The sequence below is a fragment of the Ixodes scapularis genome, unplaced genomic scaffold (assembly GCF_016920785.2).
Source record: "Ixodes scapularis isolate PalLabHiFi unplaced genomic scaffold, ASM1692078v2 PGA_scaffold1__304_contigs__length_218370807, whole genome shotgun sequence".
NCBI classification, from domain to species: domain Eukaryota; kingdom Metazoa; phylum Arthropoda; class Arachnida; order Ixodida; family Ixodidae; genus Ixodes; species Ixodes scapularis.
In genome coordinates this window covers 93,510,704-93,529,248 of record NW_024609846.1, presented here as the reverse complement: position 1 = coordinate 93,529,248, position 18,545 = coordinate 93,510,704, and the positions used below count along the sequence as shown (strand labels likewise).

At 42.4% G+C, this 18,545-nt stretch overlaps 1 protein-coding gene and 1 pseudogene across 1 annotated transcript in view; one reads left to right on the top strand and one right to left on the bottom strand.

Annotated features, from left to right (window-relative positions):
* The first annotated feature begins 5,516 nt into the window (after positions 1-5,516).
* LOC8032984 lies at positions 5,517-11,550 on the top strand (annotated as a pseudogene).
* Positions 11,551-14,901: 3,351 nt separating this feature from the next.
* LOC8040512 (endothelin-converting enzyme homolog) overlaps positions 14,902-18,545 on the bottom strand; it is a 147,465-nt gene continuing 143,821 nt past the window's right edge. The window contains exon 19 of the mRNA XM_042290847.1: positions 14,902-15,084. The gene's annotated coding sequence lies outside the window, so the exon portion shown is untranslated. The remainder of the gene's footprint in view (positions 15,085-18,545) is intronic.

Sequence of the window (18,545 nt, the reverse complement as noted above, 5' to 3'; positions counted from 1 at the left end):
GTACCCCGCACCTCCATCATACTGTTAGGGTGATGCTGTCGGCAGCAGAAAGGACAGTATATTACGCGATGATAGAACACACAAAGGATTTATGGAGGCCGAGCCGGCACGTGGGGCCTGGAGCGAGATGGTCGTGCGCGCCACTGCCCCGTCGTCGTCTTCACCTTCCTAACAATATATAAATATATATTGTAAGGAACGGGAAAAAATACGAGAATAAAGAGGACAACCGGGTGACGAAAGGGCGCGCGTGGCAGTCAGAGCTTAAACACCGCGAGGATTGGTGTTCGTTTTTTTTGTCTCCATGTTTGGCGCCCAACGTGGAGTGCAAATATTACGACGTGATATTATAAGTTACTGTCATGACAGTGTCCTGGCAGGTCACAGTGATGCGAAAAAACCTACCAAATGCTCTGCCGCATTGCAACCTAGCCTTGAATGAACCGCGATGTTTTGCGTTATGCCCGCAGCTGTCCTCAATGCCAGACAACAAAACCCCGAGGCGGCAAGCTCCTTGGTTTCATGCAGTTTGTTCAGAGTCATCGTCCTTGGGAAATCGTTGCGTGTGATATCATGGGCCCATTTCCACGCAGCCCACAAGGCAACAGGTATCTCCTTGTGGTAACCGACCAGATCTCCAAGTGGGTCGACCTTCATCCCCTGCGTCAACTTCCGTCCAAAAAGATATGGAAAAAACTTCGAGAAACGTTTTCCCGGTTTGGATATCCTGGTGTCTTCTTAGCAGACCAGGCCACCTACTGCACTAGCACTGTATTCGAAAATTGTTGTGGAATTCTCGGTCTCCAACACAATTATCACCCCCAGGCCAATATCATTGAAAGAGTAAATCGCAAACTTCGGGCAATGCTAATTTTGTACACTGACGAACACCGAGACTGGGACTCTTATATCCCAGACAGGGATGGGCAGTATTTCAAATACAAGTATTTGAAATACGTATTTCAGATCCTTTGTGTATTTTGCATTTTTATTTAATTACAAATTCGGTAATGTATTTGACGTGTGTATTTAAATCAGGGTGTCGAACCGGAGCCGAACCGAACCGAAAACCGGAACAGAACCGGTATTTTTTCCGGAACTGAACCCGAACCCGAACCGTTATATTGTTATCGCGATGAACCCGAACGTGAACTGAACCGGAAAACAAATAACGGTTACCGGCTCATGTAAAAACGGTTCGGCCACGCGCTGTTGACAATGAATGTGCTATCAATGCCATTTGTCTTTTAAGTGCCGTCAACTGACACACACCTCGCTTACATATTTTTCTTCTCCACTCAGTCTTAGGAATATAAACGCTGCATCCATGAATCTTGACAAACGCTGCATCCATGAATCTTGACATAGGAACCAGTATTGCGCTGGTCGCGGCTTGCACGGAAAAAAAAATTGGAAGGCTGTGCAAAAAAAAAAAAAAAAATCGCTTCACGGGATTTTATTTTTCTACAATCTCGTAAATCCTAAATGCTGCTGTGTGCTCATTTCATAACACATTTCTAGAACGCGCGAGTTCTTGAAGCTTGCTTCCATCGGAATGAGAAAAGAAAAGGCTGTGGAGTTTGCTAATAATGCATCCGGTTTCGTATAGGCACTTAGAAGCTAACATATTTGTGAGACAGCGCACTCTTCTATTTTAATATTTATCCTATTACGTCCTTCTGGCGTTGCGTTCGGTGAAGCGTTTTTCATATTACGTATCTTGTTTAATGAAAACTTCTTTAAGGATCTAATTTGAGTTACCGAAGGTTAGTTCAAATAAAGAAAGCTGTATTTTCTCCCCACTGTTCCTTCAATTGCTTACACGCCGAAATGGCGGGATAGTTAGCGAGTTCTACTTGTAAGTGGGTTTGTAAGGAGGTCGCGGATTTTACAGCTACTGCGTCGGACCCAATTAGATGAAGTCCGAATGCGTAAACGTCGGTGAGGTAACCTTTGAGTGCACATAAAGAAACCATTCCTGGTAGAAATCCCTGAGCCTTACACTACAATGTATCCTGTTTCGTATGTGCTGATTTCAGATGTTTTATTTGTAATTTATTTTGATGTTGCAATTTGTCATTTCTAATTTCCGAACCGGTTCGTGAACCGGTTCAGCGCCCCGAACCGGCTCGCGGGTCGAATTAATCGGACCGGAACTGAACCGGAACAAAATAAATTTACCTGAACCTGAACCGTAACCGAACCCGTATTTCTTTCGGTTCGACACACTGATTTAAATACTAAAACGTGGGTATACTTCAAATACAATTGTAATTAAATACAACTTTGTGGGCGAAAATACATCCCTCATATTTATTGTCACGACTCATTTTGCTCATCCTAAGACGTGTCCCTGCTGTGAAGCGCGTCTTTTAAGGTACAATACGAACTTTCTTTCTTTCTTTCTTTATTTGTTTTCCTTCGGGCAGAGCCCGAAAGAAAGGCCAGTGGAAAAGGCTAAAAAAGTCTGACGTGGCACTGGTCCCGTACAGTCCTCACATAAAAAAATAACATGAAAATGCATTCCATCTAATAAAATAATACAACAGGATATAAAAACTTTTACAGAACTGAGGCGCACACATACGTAACACAAATGCAACAATAAAACCCATGTATATAAGGATAAAAATGCGTACTGAATGCAGAAAACAAGAGTACAGACTGTAATCCACATGAAAGAAAAAACAAGTCATCTAAGGAACACACAAATAACAAACATCATTATCGCTCCCTTTACAGAAACTGAACAGTGTACACCCAACAAGGCGAGTCATGCACATAAAATAAAACAAGGATGAATTTTGAAGGTATAAAGTATAATACAACACTTTATTGTGATTAGGAAGCTTAGATAAATTTTATATAAATTTTATATCGCTGCCTACCAGCAGTGCTTTACATTATTTTTTAAATGAAGGGAACGACTTTGCATCGTTCATAGAGGCCATGTTATTTAATTGACTAATTGTTTGATAGTGTACATTCTGCCTTCCGTAATTTGTTATTGTATAGGGTTTTCCTTTTAACATGACGGAACGGGTACAGTCCTTCTGTTGTGACTGGGGTGGCGTATAATCTTTTTAGATAAATTAATTTAAATAATTTGAAGTAATATACTTGATTTTCCTTTAAGATCTTGTATTTATTAAAAAGTGGTTTAGTACGAAGTTCTCTTATTCTCCCCCCATAGTTTACGTAGAACTTTTTTTGCAGGATTAGTAATTTAGAGTAATCTGATATGTTCGTCTGCCCCCGTAGAGCGCCTATTTTCCATTGGCAGCCTTATTCTGTGCCCCAACAGGAGTCGTCTTAGCGACACGTTGTTCGAAAAGCTTCTGCTGCTGAAGTGGTACTAGTCGAAACTTCACAGATTAGCACGCACCAATATTACACTGAACTGGGAAGGTCCCCTCTCTAATGTTGCACTCACCTCTATTACGTTAAATAAATGTTATTGCCAAAGTTACAATTCTTGTTTTTATGCATGTGGTTGTAAGATATAGTCTCCATCCTTTATTTGGCCATGGGGATTATTTTCTTTTTCTTCTCCGGCTTTTATTTTAAAGGCACTGTCCAGAGCAGGCAAAAAATTACGTTCTGCACCGAATGCAGTGTCTCTCAATACAGCACAAGCGTTTACTTACTTTGTAATTACGGTGCTAGTCCAGGGCAAGAATAGTGACGAAATCGACATTCACAGGCAGAATGGCTAAATAAGTGCCTGTGACAACTTGTGATGCTTTCCAGCCTGATTTCCATACATATTTTTGCCTGGAACTTTCTAAATGCGCGGGTCGTCCAGATTTTCGTAACTGGTGCGAGTTCCAACAATAAAACATTTTCTAGCTAGTGCTGCGCGTCTTGCTCGTCTCGGTTCTTCGTTGGTCTGTACCAAAATGTAATCAACAAAAAAAGCTGCTTGAAGCTCTGTACTTTTTTCACCTATTACGTTCAAGCTGATTACATTTTTTGGGATTATATTTCTATTACGTTACTAGAGCCTCGCACACTAACTCCCCGGTGTGCGATGCAAAATTAAAGTGAGATAACCTAGAAACCCGTTGCACGTGCCCTGAGGTCGCTGACGCAAATTTTGAGGAATGTATTTGGAAAAGTATTTGGAGGAGATCAAATACATTTGGATGTATTTGTATCTTGTACTTAAATGCTTTTTTGGAAATGTAATTAGATTTGTAATTAAATACATTTTTGACGAAGTATTTTGTATTTGTATTTCGATACATATTCGCATGTATTTTGCCCATCCTTGATCCCAGAGATGGCCTTTGCTACCCATACCACTCAAAACCGAACCACGGGATTCTCACCGGCACGACTGAATTTTGGTCGGGAACTGAGAGTACCCATGGAAAACAATATAGAGCTTGCCCCAGATGCTCTCCCGCGCCAATCACACTCATGGTTTGCGCAAAGACTCTGCGATAATATTCGAAATAGTGACAATAGCCCGGGGGAATATCGAACTAGCCCAATCACGACAGCGAACCCAATATAATAAAGGCCGGAGAAACGTCGAATTTTCCGTCGGAGATCTGGTTCTCCGACGCACTCACCCACTCAGTAACGCCAGCCAAGGATTTTCAGTTTCACTCGCCAAAGGATGGGATGGTCCATACGTGGTCGAGACGCGAATTACCCGCCTGTCGGGCCTACTAACATCAATGACTTGAAACTTTTTATTGAATGTGGCGAAGAGTGTTAAAAGTTACCGCGCGAAGGGTGTTGAGAGTTAGTAGTAAAGTCTCCATCTTGTCTAATCGTGCCTCTTCTTGACCTGGACTACCTGCAGCCATGCCACCAGACCGACCGTGGTCACGGCCACGCCACTCACCCCCGCGGCGTCCACTTATTACCGGTCGCGCTCCCCGGCAGCCGCAGTCGCGGCCATAGGCTGCCTCACCAGCACCCACGGCGACGCCCCCGAACCCATGAGACTGCGACCTGGTGCATCATGGAGCATCACAGCCTCGTGGGGTTCGCTTCCCGCCTGCGCTGGAACCGACAGCCACAAGTCCCACAAGGACTGACGCCGGCCGACATCCCAGCACTATTCCAGGGACGCACTCTGTATGATCGGTGCGCAGAAGACACACCGTCGACCTAGACAGACGAAAAGCGTGCCGGGTTATGCGGGTCCGTGCCAACGACGTAGCCATGAGTGGATGCGCATCCGAGTGTACGTTAACACCAAGACCACAGTAAACGTGTCCCGTTCCAGCGGAGGCGTCGGGAGTCAGCACTTTTTAGTCGAAGCTCAGAGCGTCGAAAGGCAGAGTCTGCTTCCACCGTCCTTCCCGCCAGCCGTCGCGCCGCCCGATCCGCCGAAGAGGAACGTCGGGCCGAAAGACGACACCGTAGCACCGAACCTCGCGAGTCAGACGACCACGAACCCGGGGCCGGGTACTTACAGTCACGAAGGTCGAAGCTACAACCCACCCGACTCGGCTCGGCACTACGTCAGAGTCGCGAAAGGAAACTTCCCGCTTCTCAAGCGCGCGGTCGTGCCGTTCGTGTACGGCGCCTGGTTATCGTCAAACTCCGGTGGTCATCACAACTCGGGCAGCAACATGGTCGACCAGGCAGCGCTAGACAAGCTGGATGCGGGCTTCAAAAAGCTTTAGGATGCTAAGGACTGCAAGTCGCTGCTCAAGAAGTACCTCACCAAAGATCTCTTCGAATAGCTAAAACTCGCAAGAACGCCATGGGAGCCACCTTGCCCGACATCATACAGTCCGGCATGGAGAACCTCGAAAGCGGCGTTGGCCTGTGCGCCCCGGATGCCGAATCGTACACGCTGTTCGCCGACCTGTTCAACCCGGTGATCGAGGACTACCACGGCGGCTTCAAGGTGATCGACAAGCACCCGCCCACGGACTTCGGAGCCCTCAACTCCCTGGTCAACGTGGACCCCGACGACCAGTTCATCATCTCCACCCGCGTGCGCTGCGGACGCTCGTTGCAGGGCTGCCCTTTCAACTCGTGCCTGACGGAGGCCCAGTACCGCCAGATGGAGGAGAAAGGGAGCTCAACTCTGCGCACGCTGGAGGGCGAGCTGAAGGGCACCTACAATCCGCTGACCGGCATAGACAAGAAGACGCAGCAGCAGCTCATCGACGACCACTTCCTTTTCAAGGAGGGCGACCGCTTCCTGCAGGCGGCCATCGCTGCCATCAATACCAAGCGCTCCCTTCCCCCCGAGGGGGATGGGGGGATGTGTGGGGAACGGGAAAAAAAAACGAGAATAAAGAGGACCGACAACCGGGTGACGAGTGGGCGCGCGGGGCAGTCGGAGCTTGAACACCGCGAGGATTGGTGTTCGTTTTGTGTCTCAACAACACATATATATACAGGGTGTCACAAATGAAAATTTACAGTCTTTTTTCCGCAAAAATAAACTAGGCATTCCCGAACGCTCATTTTCCGCCCAAAGGTAGAGCTAGAGGTCACAACCAGATGCCAAAGTTTCAGCCCCATCCGATAACTTAATCAAAAGTTATAAATGATTTTCTGAAAATTTCAATGGGAAAATGGAGCCCATTTTCGCCCGTTTTCGGTTTCTGGAGCCATAGAGCCCCATGTGTTTGAAAACTCCGTCGGCCGACATTTTCCCATTGAAATTTTCAGAAAATCAGTTATAACTTTTGATTAAGTTATCGGATCGGGCTGAAACTTTGGCATCTGGTTGTGACCTCTAGCTCTATCTTTGGGCGGAGAATGAGCGTTCGGCGATGCCTAGTTTATTTTTGCGGTAAAAACGACCGTGTAAATTTTCATTTGTGACACCCTGTATATATATATATATATATATATATATATATATATATATATATATATATATATATATATATATATATGTGTGTGTGTGTGTGCGTGTGTGTGTGTGTGTGTGTACAAAGGGAAATTTTATTTGCAGTTTTATTAGCGCTGTAAGAGATAACCATGAGACAAAAAATTCTAGGATTGTAATAGAGAATTTTTTACGTTCATTCGTGGTCAACATAGGCATGAATATTGCAGACAGGGTAGCGTATCGATAGAAACTGCTTGAAGCCACTGCATCGCTAAGTGCTTCGCGCCTAATCTAAAAATTCAAGGCTTGGAATATGTAAATAAGGCCGGTTGGAAGTTAAAATACCGAATAAACCAGGCTGGAACAAGGTTAAAATTTAAAAATAAACCAGAATTGCTTTGTTTTTTTTTGTTTTTTTTTTTTAGATTTCACTGTTTGTTTGCATATCAATTAAGTTACATCACAAGGTGCATAACGGGATGCGGTAGTTTGCGCTACATGTGCCAAAAAACTAGACGTTTACTACAGAACGTCCTACCTTTTGATTCAGTACCTGCATATATCACATATTTTATTTTAAAAAAAAACTAAAAAAACACGGCGAAATTATTGCGAGGTGGTCGTACCTCGCCGCCATAATTTTTCCCTAAGGCTGGGGACACACTGCTTACAAATTACACAAAAGACCGTCTGCCAACAGAGTCGAACGCGAGTGAGCACGAGATCTGTGCTTCTAATTCCGCATGGCAGGGAGTTCAAGGAGACACTTGGCAAGCGGTATTCGAGCCACGGATATCGTGGTGACTAATATCTGCAGACTGTCTTTTGTATGATGTATAGGGAGTATTCACTGGACGCCATATTTGTGGGTGCTGTTTAGAGCGCATGCTCAGAACGAGCTCGCATCAATAGGCTGCTAAGACCGGCACTCTTGATGGTGCGAAATGCGCGTTGAAAAATAACTGTGGAAGCTAGCCGTCAACACGCGCTCAGCAGCCGCGCACACATATATGGCCGCCAGTGAATACTCCCTATAAGCAGTGTGTCCTGGCCTTAACCCTTCTAGTAGAAGCAAACACCGCAATATCACCCCCTTAAATTGTGTAATAAATAATAAACAAATATTAATAGAAAGACAGCACGAAGATTGCACTTTGATAGTATCAAACCCCGTGCTCAAGGTTCAAAAGCTACATCAAACAACGCGCGTAGATAAAAAAAAAAAAATGGTTGTTTGTATTTAGGAAAATCCAATTTTTTATGTACGGAGCTAAATTTGTTATAGGCTCTACAAATTGCAGTTGAATATATCGAAAAGCGCGCTTGTCGCGCTAGCTGCCACATGTCCAAATGAATATTTCGAATTAAATAAGCATCACAACTTGCCTCTACTTCCTCAGAGTAGCTTTTCATCGTACTACCGCAAGACAAAACAAAAAAAAAAAAAAATTATATCTAGAAGTTGCAGTAACTCGAGGTAACACGACTCTTTCTCTGATTCGCCTGCCTTGCGCCATGCTGAAACCTCTAAAACGGCGAATTCGAGGGTTGAGAGCGCCTAACCGCGGAGAGACGCCGCCTCCTCCCCTTTTTCCGCATCCGCCCTCTCCGCACGAACGGTTCTCCGCCGGAGAGCCGTTCGTGCAGTTCGCTCGCTTCGGGATCTCGGAGGCCATGGTTTAGCCAGCGGGAAGTTAGTTAGCTCCAACTCCCATGGGCCATCAGGGCCGGCTTGCTAGAACAGCGCCTCAGCCAGGGATGGGCAAAATACATGCAAATATGTATCGAAATACAAATACAAAATACTTCGTCAAAAATGTATTTAATTACAAATCTAATTACATTTCCAAAAAAGCATTTAAATACAAGATACAAGTACAACCAAATGTATTTGGTCTCCTCCAAATACTTTTCCAAATACATTCCTCAAAATCTGCGTCAGCCACTTCAGGGCACCTGCAACGGGTTTCTGGGTATCTCATTTTCATTTTGAATCTCACACTCGGGAGTTAGTGAGCGAGGCTCTAGTAACGTAATAGAAATATAATCACAAAAAAGTGTAATCAGCTTGGACGCAATAGGTGAAAAAAGTACAGAGCTTTAAGCAGCTTTTTTTGTCGATTACATTTTGATATAGGCCCACAAAGAACCGAGACGACCAAGACGCGCAGCACTAGCTAGAGAATTTTTTATTGTTGCAACTCGCACCAGTTACGAAAATCTGAATGACCCGCGCATTTAGAATGTCCAAGGCAAAAGTATGGATGGAAATCCGGCTGGAAAGGATCACAAGTTGTCACAGGCACTTAATACGCCAGTCTGCCTGTGAACGTTGATTTCGTCACTATTCTTGCCCTGAACTAGCACTGTAATCACAAAGTCACTAAAGGCTTGTGCTGGATTGAGAGACACTGCATTCGGTTCAGAACGTAGTTTTCTTCCTGCTCTGGACAGTGACAATAAATTTGAGGAATGTATTTTCGCCCACAAAATTGTATTTAATTACAATTGTATTTAAAATACCCACGTTTTAGTACTTAAATACAACCGTCAAATACATTACCCAATTTGTAATTAAATACAAATGCAAAATACACAAAGTATTTGAAATACGTATTTCAAATACTTGTATTTGAAATACTGCCCATCCCTGGTCTCAGCCGAAACTGGGTGAAAGAAAGCACTGCAAAGGCAGGGGCGTGCGAGCGTCTTGAGACGCGGTTTGTCCAGTGCAGTATCCCTGTTAACTTAAGTCCTTAACGTGCATCACACAGTAGTGATACACGATCACACGCCAGTACGATGATCGTCAAGATAGAATCGGACAGAGGTGGGGATTCAACCCAGGATGTCTGGGTTCTGTGGTTAGGCGAATTCGAAATACACTGGTACTCCTTTTGCCCTTCCTCCCGAGATCTTGCGTCCACAAAAATAGAAAGAAAAAAAAACACACACACACACACACACAAACTAGAGACTGATTCTTTCGGAACCCTACTCAGAAGAGAACGGACCACACCGTACGTTGTTTTCGTTTTTATTATTATTGTGATTACACGTAGTTGAAGAGTCTGCGCCTCGCCGGAAAGCACATATGAAGCACACGCTTTACAGTATACTACACAAACGAGAAAATATTTGTTGTTAAAACAGACACGCTTCTGGTATTTTGCGTCGATTTGTCGGCTGGAACGCTAACACCTGTACATTAAAGGTATCTCTCCCTGCACGCCAAGATGTGTCACTTTTACAAACACACGACACACTCGATGCATGAAAAGAAAACATCGATGGGTTTTCGTCGAGGGGTTTCTAGTTTTTAGAAATGGCTGAGGACCGCATCTCGCGGCTCTTTTGAATGACGCTGGTAGGAATAATGTTAAAGTAATCTGAAAGAAAGAAAGTTTTCAAAAGTTCTTGTTTCCATGTGTAAAAAAAATCTGAAGATGATGTCACTTTTTGTGTCACATTTTATACAGTAACCTTAAGCATTTTGTTTTCTTATAAGGATCAACGTGCAGGTTGCGATATTTTTGCTTGATTAAAACATCGTACACAAGGGACGCCCATTCAATTTTATAATTAAGCAAAGTTTTGATAACTTAATAATCTATATACCTGCTAGTATTCTTTTAAACGATCACGTTTGTTTCAACTTCTACACACACAAATGTTCCACAGCGACAACAAAAAGCTATGGTACTGAGCTCTTCAACACCATAGAGCCTCTAAGGATTTCTGAGTATAAAAGAGTTTTAAACCTTGAAACAAGTTGGCACTGACATAAAAAAAAGACACAAATCAATGTCACTCTCGTCAGAACCGCACGCCATCTATAATATGTTGCTACCCTAAGTATCAAACACAATGACCAAAGATACCAGAAATTAAAGTCGACCGTCCTTCCTATCAAACATGAAAAAAGTAATAATAAGTTACTAACACATTACATCACATAATGATTACACATATGGAAGCTACGGATGCAAAACGTAACATATTACTATATACACGCAGTTTAGGTTTCCCTGTCGGTGGCAATTCCCATTGCCGTCACAAGCGATAAGTTTCGCTGTTGCAAGCCGTCCCGATGCCTGAAAATGTTTCACAAACGATATCTTACGTAAAATACAGCATGCAATTATTCTGACGATGTTTGAAAAACTGGCAGCGTGACTAGACAAATAACAACAAAGGGAACACGTTTAAATGACAAATGGGCCAAACAAAAAATACACTTCTATTTAAATTCAAACAATAATAACAACCGTATCTAGATATTTCTATGCGTTATTAGATTTCAGTAGTTAACCTTCGCAGACAACACTAAGGTCGGATCATACTAATGTACTTTGATTCAGACAAAGTTTGAAAAAGATTCCATGACAGTCTCACTTCGAGGCACACCGCAGTTATCTGTCCAATTCACATTCGCACATGAATCTTATACTCGCGACTATAAAGCTTAAAGCTACGCGCATTCTCTGATAAGAAACATAAACAGAACAAAACACGTCATCCAAGATTTTATGTAAGAAAAAAGTTATCAATGAAGTCTTTGCAAATTCTTAATCTTCACGAACTGCCCTAAAAATGCAAATGTTTAGAAGATGTTGAAAGAGAATACTTCTCTTCAGACACACATTAAAAATTTTCAGGGGCAACAATTATGTGAAAGCGTTCACGAAGCTAACATCAGTTACATCAAGATGCCGGAAATTCATAAAGTTTTGTAGACAAAATCTGAAAAGCACATATTAGGAATGCGCTTTTGATGAACGATAAAAGAGAGTGCTCAGATAACGCAAACATTAACAAGGATATATAAAAATGACGCTCAATTGGCCAACTTTCTTTGAAAATGAACAATATTCAAAATGATGGTGGTAGCTCTACATTCAACGACCTACTAGCTCTGTGAAGGAAAAGCGCAACAAGAACATGTAATATGCATTTTAAATCACCGGAAAACTGAAGCCTACGCTCTAAATTAAGAAAAAAAAACATTAAAAACACTCACATACGCAAGTACTCGCATTAAAACTCTTCTTCGATCATTTATAAACGCCCATTGCAAATACAATCACTCTGTGGAGTTCGAAGTGCAAGAAAGTGGCAAAACGTTCCACAAACGCAGGTATACATGCATTAACCATGACCCGAAAATCTGTACAAGCCACTGATAACAATGAGATTAAAATTTACGTTTTTACAAACAATTCTAAGCTCGCGTTCGATTTACGTTTTACACCAATTGTAGTCATTTCGACTCCTGCCACTGCTACCCAGTCCTGTACAAACGATTTTTTTTTCTCACAGCATGAACAGCGCAGTACGAAGGACCGCACGAACGACACATAATCACATACAATATAAAAAATGGTTCAAAAATTACCCTGTCACAAGGCGTAGTCGGTTAAAATAAAATTCAGCGTACATAATAAGAATTCAGTGCCATACGCGTCGCAAATGTACAATATCCGATTACAGAGTTGGCTTGTGTTCGACCGCACAAGTGTATAGAGCCTTAACGTTTCTTAATTTTTTAATCCTAAATAGAATGCCATTCTTCAGCCATGAAAGTTAACTTAGGAAGCTTACACATTTTGGATATGTTGGTGAATAAAAATGTTATATGTGATGACTCAAAAAAGGCCCGCGTGTAACACGGATACTAACCGAAAACCACATTCGAGGAGCGTAGGTTTCCAGGAGAGTTAATAAAGAATGTCAGATCCCACAAAAACCACATAAAAAATCTGAATCAAACTAAAAAAAAAGAAAACTAGCTCAATCATGTTTTCTTTTTCCTTCGCCTTTATGCGCGTCAAAACTTCATTGCCAAAGCCTGATGTTTTGTCAAATAAACATTGAAATGCAAAAAAAAAAAAGAAAAAAAAAGAAACCAACATTGGATTACTTTTAACAAAGATTAAAATGATAAAATAATTCTATGCTGCCTATACACTGAAAGGCATAGTCATTTCTAGCACCCGTGTATCGCTTTTCGGTTAATTCCCCGATTTCCAACAGGTTGTAGAGTTGTACAACTTGTCTCAAACTAGTCAAGTGCAAAATAAGTTGAACCGCAGAAATCGTCTCTTTTTTGTTCAGGAACTACAACAGTGTAATTTCTTACAGAGGTGCATCTATTATGGTAGATTTTGTTGAGAAAAGTTTAAAGAAAGAACTTAACTGATCGATGCAACTTTCGCTCAAAAGACTTGGTTTTACAATGCAGAACACCGACTAAAGTATCTCCTACTCCAAATATAGTGACAGGGAGGGAAGGAACAAAGAAGTAAGAAACCACGGGAGGATGACATGGCTCAACGAACTCAGCGCTCGGAGGAAACGTGATCGAACCCTTCGTGGATAAGGAAGGATTAGAAAAAAGGATTAAGAAGAAAAGGAAGGCAAGCAAAATAAGAAAGCAAAAAAGATATATTTGCCGATCCTCGTCAAGGTTACGAAAATGCGCCGCGGCTGCACTGCTGTCTCGATTGAAACAAGAGAGATATTTCACGTATTTCTTTTTTGCTCTCTTTTCCTTGCTTGTAACAGCGTTGTCCCTAATAAGAACAGAAAAATTAACCTCAAAACCCAGACAAAATGACTTTCAAGTTCAAATATTTGGCTTTAAAGCAGCTATGTTTGCACATCAATATTTTCATCCAAGCCTCCGTCATCCAGTCGCACTTACGATGTAAAACACAGCGCTGTACATATACAGCCCCGTGACAATGTAAAAAAAAGTAAATGCAAACATGACACAGCGCGAAGAAACCACCACTGTTATTTGTAATAATGCCATAAAGGCAAAGATGCAAGAGAGCTGGACAAGAATGCCGATAATAATCTCAGGTGAAGGGGAACAATGGAGACAAAGGACAAACACAAATCTCCAAACACATTTAGGTGACTGGTGTGTTTGCATATTTGTGTTTGTTCTTCGTTCCCCTTGTTCCCCTTATCCAGAAATAATTATCGTAATTCTTGTCCAGCTAGCTCGCACCCTTGCATTAATTGCATTATCATCATAACCTTAAAATGCAGGCCGCTCACCCTTCTTGGCGTTAGACTGGTGGCAGCTCTTAAAACCTGTTTGCTCTACTGACATCTAAGGTTAGCGCACTCGGTAGAACGTCCCACAGGAAATGGAGAGGTCCTTGATTCGATACCAGGACCAGGCGCATCTTCTCAGCCGCGCACCAGTCACGTAGCCGCGTGGAGATTTGTGTCTGTCCTTCAGTAACGTTCAAACATCATCTTTTTAAACGGTGAATTTAGCTCGTACGTTTGATTCTCGTTATTGGTAAACTTCCGTGTGCAGGATAGCATCGAAGATTAGAATTGGTACGATACATAGGCGTTATAAAACACGTGTTGCATGGTTGACTATGCAAACGGGTGCTGATATGCCGCCGAGGGAACAATTTCGCAACATTTTCGTCATCAGGCCGGCGTGTTTCTACATGCGCGATGTTTTTTTTTTTTTTTGTCAACTAACTACATTTTTCTTTTAGGCCTAACATTTATACAATGTGAACGTGGCATAGTTATATACACAATGCCCTCCGGAACAAGTAACCTCTCGCACATTTACAAAAACCTTTGATATGCAGTTTGTTTCAGCACTGAACATCGTCCTACCGTAATACAAACGTACAGGAAAACATTTCCATCGTCAACTCTGCAAACAAAACACGGGTTGGCTCTTTCGCAAAAACGGGTGTTAACATCATCGTGTAAAGTCGGTGGGGACGTTGCACACGCTCACGCAGTGCCCTACGCACATACCTCACAACGCACATTCTCATCCATAGCACAAGCACGAATAAACAATGCGTGTCAAAGATATGGCACGAATCGCTACAGGCGAAGCAACACAGGTTTATGTACAGGTCACGGGTGAACATTCAGGACACGATGAACAGTGCTAAGTACAACGCGCCTTTCACTAGCATTACAAAGTGCCAGGTCTACAACGTGGAAGTGATATATATATTTATATATATACACTTCGGAACTATGTACAATGCTATAAAAATGAAGCACGAGAACAACGAGCACAACATTCATCCCGCAGTCACTTATAAAAGAACAAAAACAAAATAACTTGCTTGGGAGACAGAGAAGCTCGTAAACTTGACGTAGCATACTTCTTCGTTTTTGTTGTTTTCGTTTTCTTTTCCTGGACCCACTTGACGTCGACACTGACGTACCTGACTCTTAGTCTCAACTATGCAGTACTGGTTGCAAGCTTCATGCTGTTAAGAAAGAAAGAAAGAAAGAAAGAAAGAAAGAAGGAGAGATTAGAGAAAGAGTTCCAAATTGCGGCATGAGCACGAAATGGTTGCAAATTTGATACGTCGACTAGGCTCTGGCAGTTTTTGGGGTGCTTCCGCCTTGAATAACACAAAGTATTGTTAGAAAGGACACACCTAATGCGATATTTCACGTAAATACAAAACTGTCCACACAAGACAAACAACCTATACGCGACTTACAAGCACCTCAAATATGAAGAAACCGTTCGTGTATGATCTGTCGCTCAGCAGTAACACATCGAAAATCAAGTTGTCTATTTTCTTTCATACAAACATAATACCCAAAATACTGCTTCAATCCCGGATGCAGCGACACATCTACTACACACTTTTATTTTTGCTTTGTAGAAAAAGAAAGTATTGAGATAAACCTAACATTCTTTTGTGATACAATGCAACGTTGCGCATGTCTTCACAAACTGAGCGTCCGCTTTTTGTTCAGGTGTGTGAGTGTGTGTGTCTGTGTGCGTTAATCTCGGGTAAATTAAAAAAAGAAGACGACTCGTCTTTCCGGATAAACTGTTATTATCTAATTGGTGCACAATGTTGCCAATAATAAATGGTCAATCGAACGATCTCATGTTTTGTATTATGTATTATTTTTTCTCTGGGGGAGGGGGATAAGAGTTTAGTTTTTTTGTTTTTTTTTTTAATTGACACACAAAGTGATAGAACCTTTGTCAAAAAAAAGTTGGACATAAGAAAGCGAATCTTCCCAATACCTTCACGCCGAATGAGTAACAAAGATAAAAATCGTTAACCGCGGGACGAAGTACACGGGCGATTTATTTCGGATCGAGTTATGTATATTTTAGTGCACAACATATAAGAGTAATTTTTATACAGGGTGCCTAGCCAACTTGTGCCAAGACTTGAAAAAAGCTGGTGCACGCTAGGCCTGCCGAACTCGCTGTATTGTTCACAGTCCTATTGAGCATTCCAAAAATCTTTTTGCGATGCGCCAAACTCACTAATTAACGTAGATTAATTGGCTAACCCTTTAAATAGTACTTTGAGAGCAACCCCTCAAATAAACAAGTCGTAGAGCGTGTCGAGCGAGAAACATCCCATCGTGGCACTTCTTCGTGTATCTAATTTTCGGTGTTTAAAAAAAAATGCGCAAGATTAAACAAAATTCCACGTGACTAAGCCCACAAAAATTGCACTTGGCTGACGGGTAATTACCAGGAATTAAAGAAAAAAAAAGATCTCGCGCAAAACTTTGGGGTTTCTTATAAACAAAAACAAATTATGCGCAAAGGCTATCTTAATAAAAACGACACGATGTGCGTTTCTTGACGCGCTCTACAAATATTTTATTACAAAATTTGTGGAAAACATATCTAAAAAGTGTTAATAACCCAGTTTGACACATCGCCAAACTTCACCGTCCTATCGAACGATAGGAACGGTGAACAATGCTGCATTGGTTCAGCACAACTTAGCTGAAACGCCTTCTATATATGCCCATTCTGATGTTAGCCTGAGACTGAGGCAGGAAAAGAGGAAGTTTCAAAGTAGAAGAAAAAGGAACAGTCGAGGATGCGCCTCAGTCTCAGTCTCAGGCTAACATCAGAATGGTTAATTTCCACCAGCTCGCCTGCGCACTCACTACAATATCATTCTATATATGCTTCTAGATTCCCTTGGAATCAACAATGGCTCCATAAAAGAAAGGTTTGCGTCATGTTGGGGTTTTTTTAGGAGCATAATCATAACGAATAAAAAAAAAGGCTTAACTTTCAAAAGCATACGAAAGTGTCCCATGGGTTTACAGCCACATAGAGCTCAGAACTGCGATTTAAGGAGAGAAGACAGCGAATGACGAGGACAAAAAGACGTTTCGACCCGAAGATGAATTATCTGGAATGTGGCACAAAAGTGATATTTGTCACGTTCAAGTCATTCTGTTTCGCATCACACGCTTCATTTCCAGCTTGAGTAATTTTTTTTTTCGGCCTCATCGCTCCCAAAGTTTTTTCGTGAGTCTGAAAACCGTGTCCGCCTTAAGCACAGTGGAAACGTAAACGAGTGAACATTTTTTCCAGGGTGCGAGTCTTTGACACACACCAATTCGCGACCATTCAAATTTTTGACAACTTCGACAAAAGGCACCTGGCGCCAAGCCAGTGTGGCGTTGTTTTGGAGAATAACGACACGGTCGCAGCGTGTGGGCTAAAGAAAATCTAACACGTTTTAAATAAAGTTCATAATTTAGGTAACCGCGATGTGCCGCCAATTCACCAAGAATGTATATGACGAGGGGTTAAATATGTTTGGTGAAAATACCGTAAACATAATGCTTGCCCCGCTCAGAACTAAGAAAAGAACACATTTTTTTTTCGGTCATTGTAGCGGTAAGCCTTTTTAAAGTCAAAGTGAAAAAAAAAACAACTATATAGTGGGTCATTGGATCACTATATTTGACGAAGATACGGAAGGAACGGAAGGTCCTACGATGCGTGAAACGCGTTATAGGGAATCGGCGAGGGAATTGGTGCGTAACGTGACATATGTTTTCCTGCTAAATTTAGCTGGGAAACTAAACGGTTCTATAGGTCACGTGACGTCGGGTCACGCGACGTCGACTTCCCCCGCTAAATTTAGCGGAGAAACTGGATCGGTGTCTAGGTCACAAGATGCGAGTTTTTCCCGCTAAATTTAGCGGGTAGCTGAATCGGTATATATAAGTCACGCGACGTTGATTTCCGCCGAAATTTATCGGGGAAACTGAACTGATGTTGTGTCGACCACAAAACGCGGATTTTACCCACTAAATTTAACGAGGAAACTGAGTCGACGTAAATGTCACGTGCTGTTAATTTCCCCAAGGTGTATAGGTCACGTCACGTCACGTGACATCACGTAATGCACTCCTCCGCCAAATTTAGCGGAGTATTTGAATTGGCGCATAGGCCACATGACGTTAATTTCTCAGCGGGGAAACTTAATTGGTCTGTGTGTCCCGCTACGTCAAATCAAGTACTTCCCGCAAAAAAATAAGCTTAGAAACTGAATTCGTGTACAGGTACCGTGATATCGATTTCCCCGCTAAATTTAGCGGGAAATGCACGAAAAAATGGACGGACTGAAGGACGGACAAAACATTTGGGATTGGGGGTAGTGTTAAAATAATTTCATGCTTCACAAAAGCGCAGGGTTGCGACGCATCTACTGTGTCTGATTGGCTCAGTAACTGACAGCTAGCGCGTAAAGACAGCGCAGTGACAATGCACTTCTGGCGCTGGTTGATGGGCTCCATCGGTTCATCGGCTGCGGTCGCACTTACCGCTCATTCACACTGAAAGCGGATCCGCGTTCACAAAGCGCTTGCGAACGCGGTTGTAAAAAGATCCAGTGCAATTGACCTTTTGCATAGTTCGGCCGCGATCGTGGCGCGC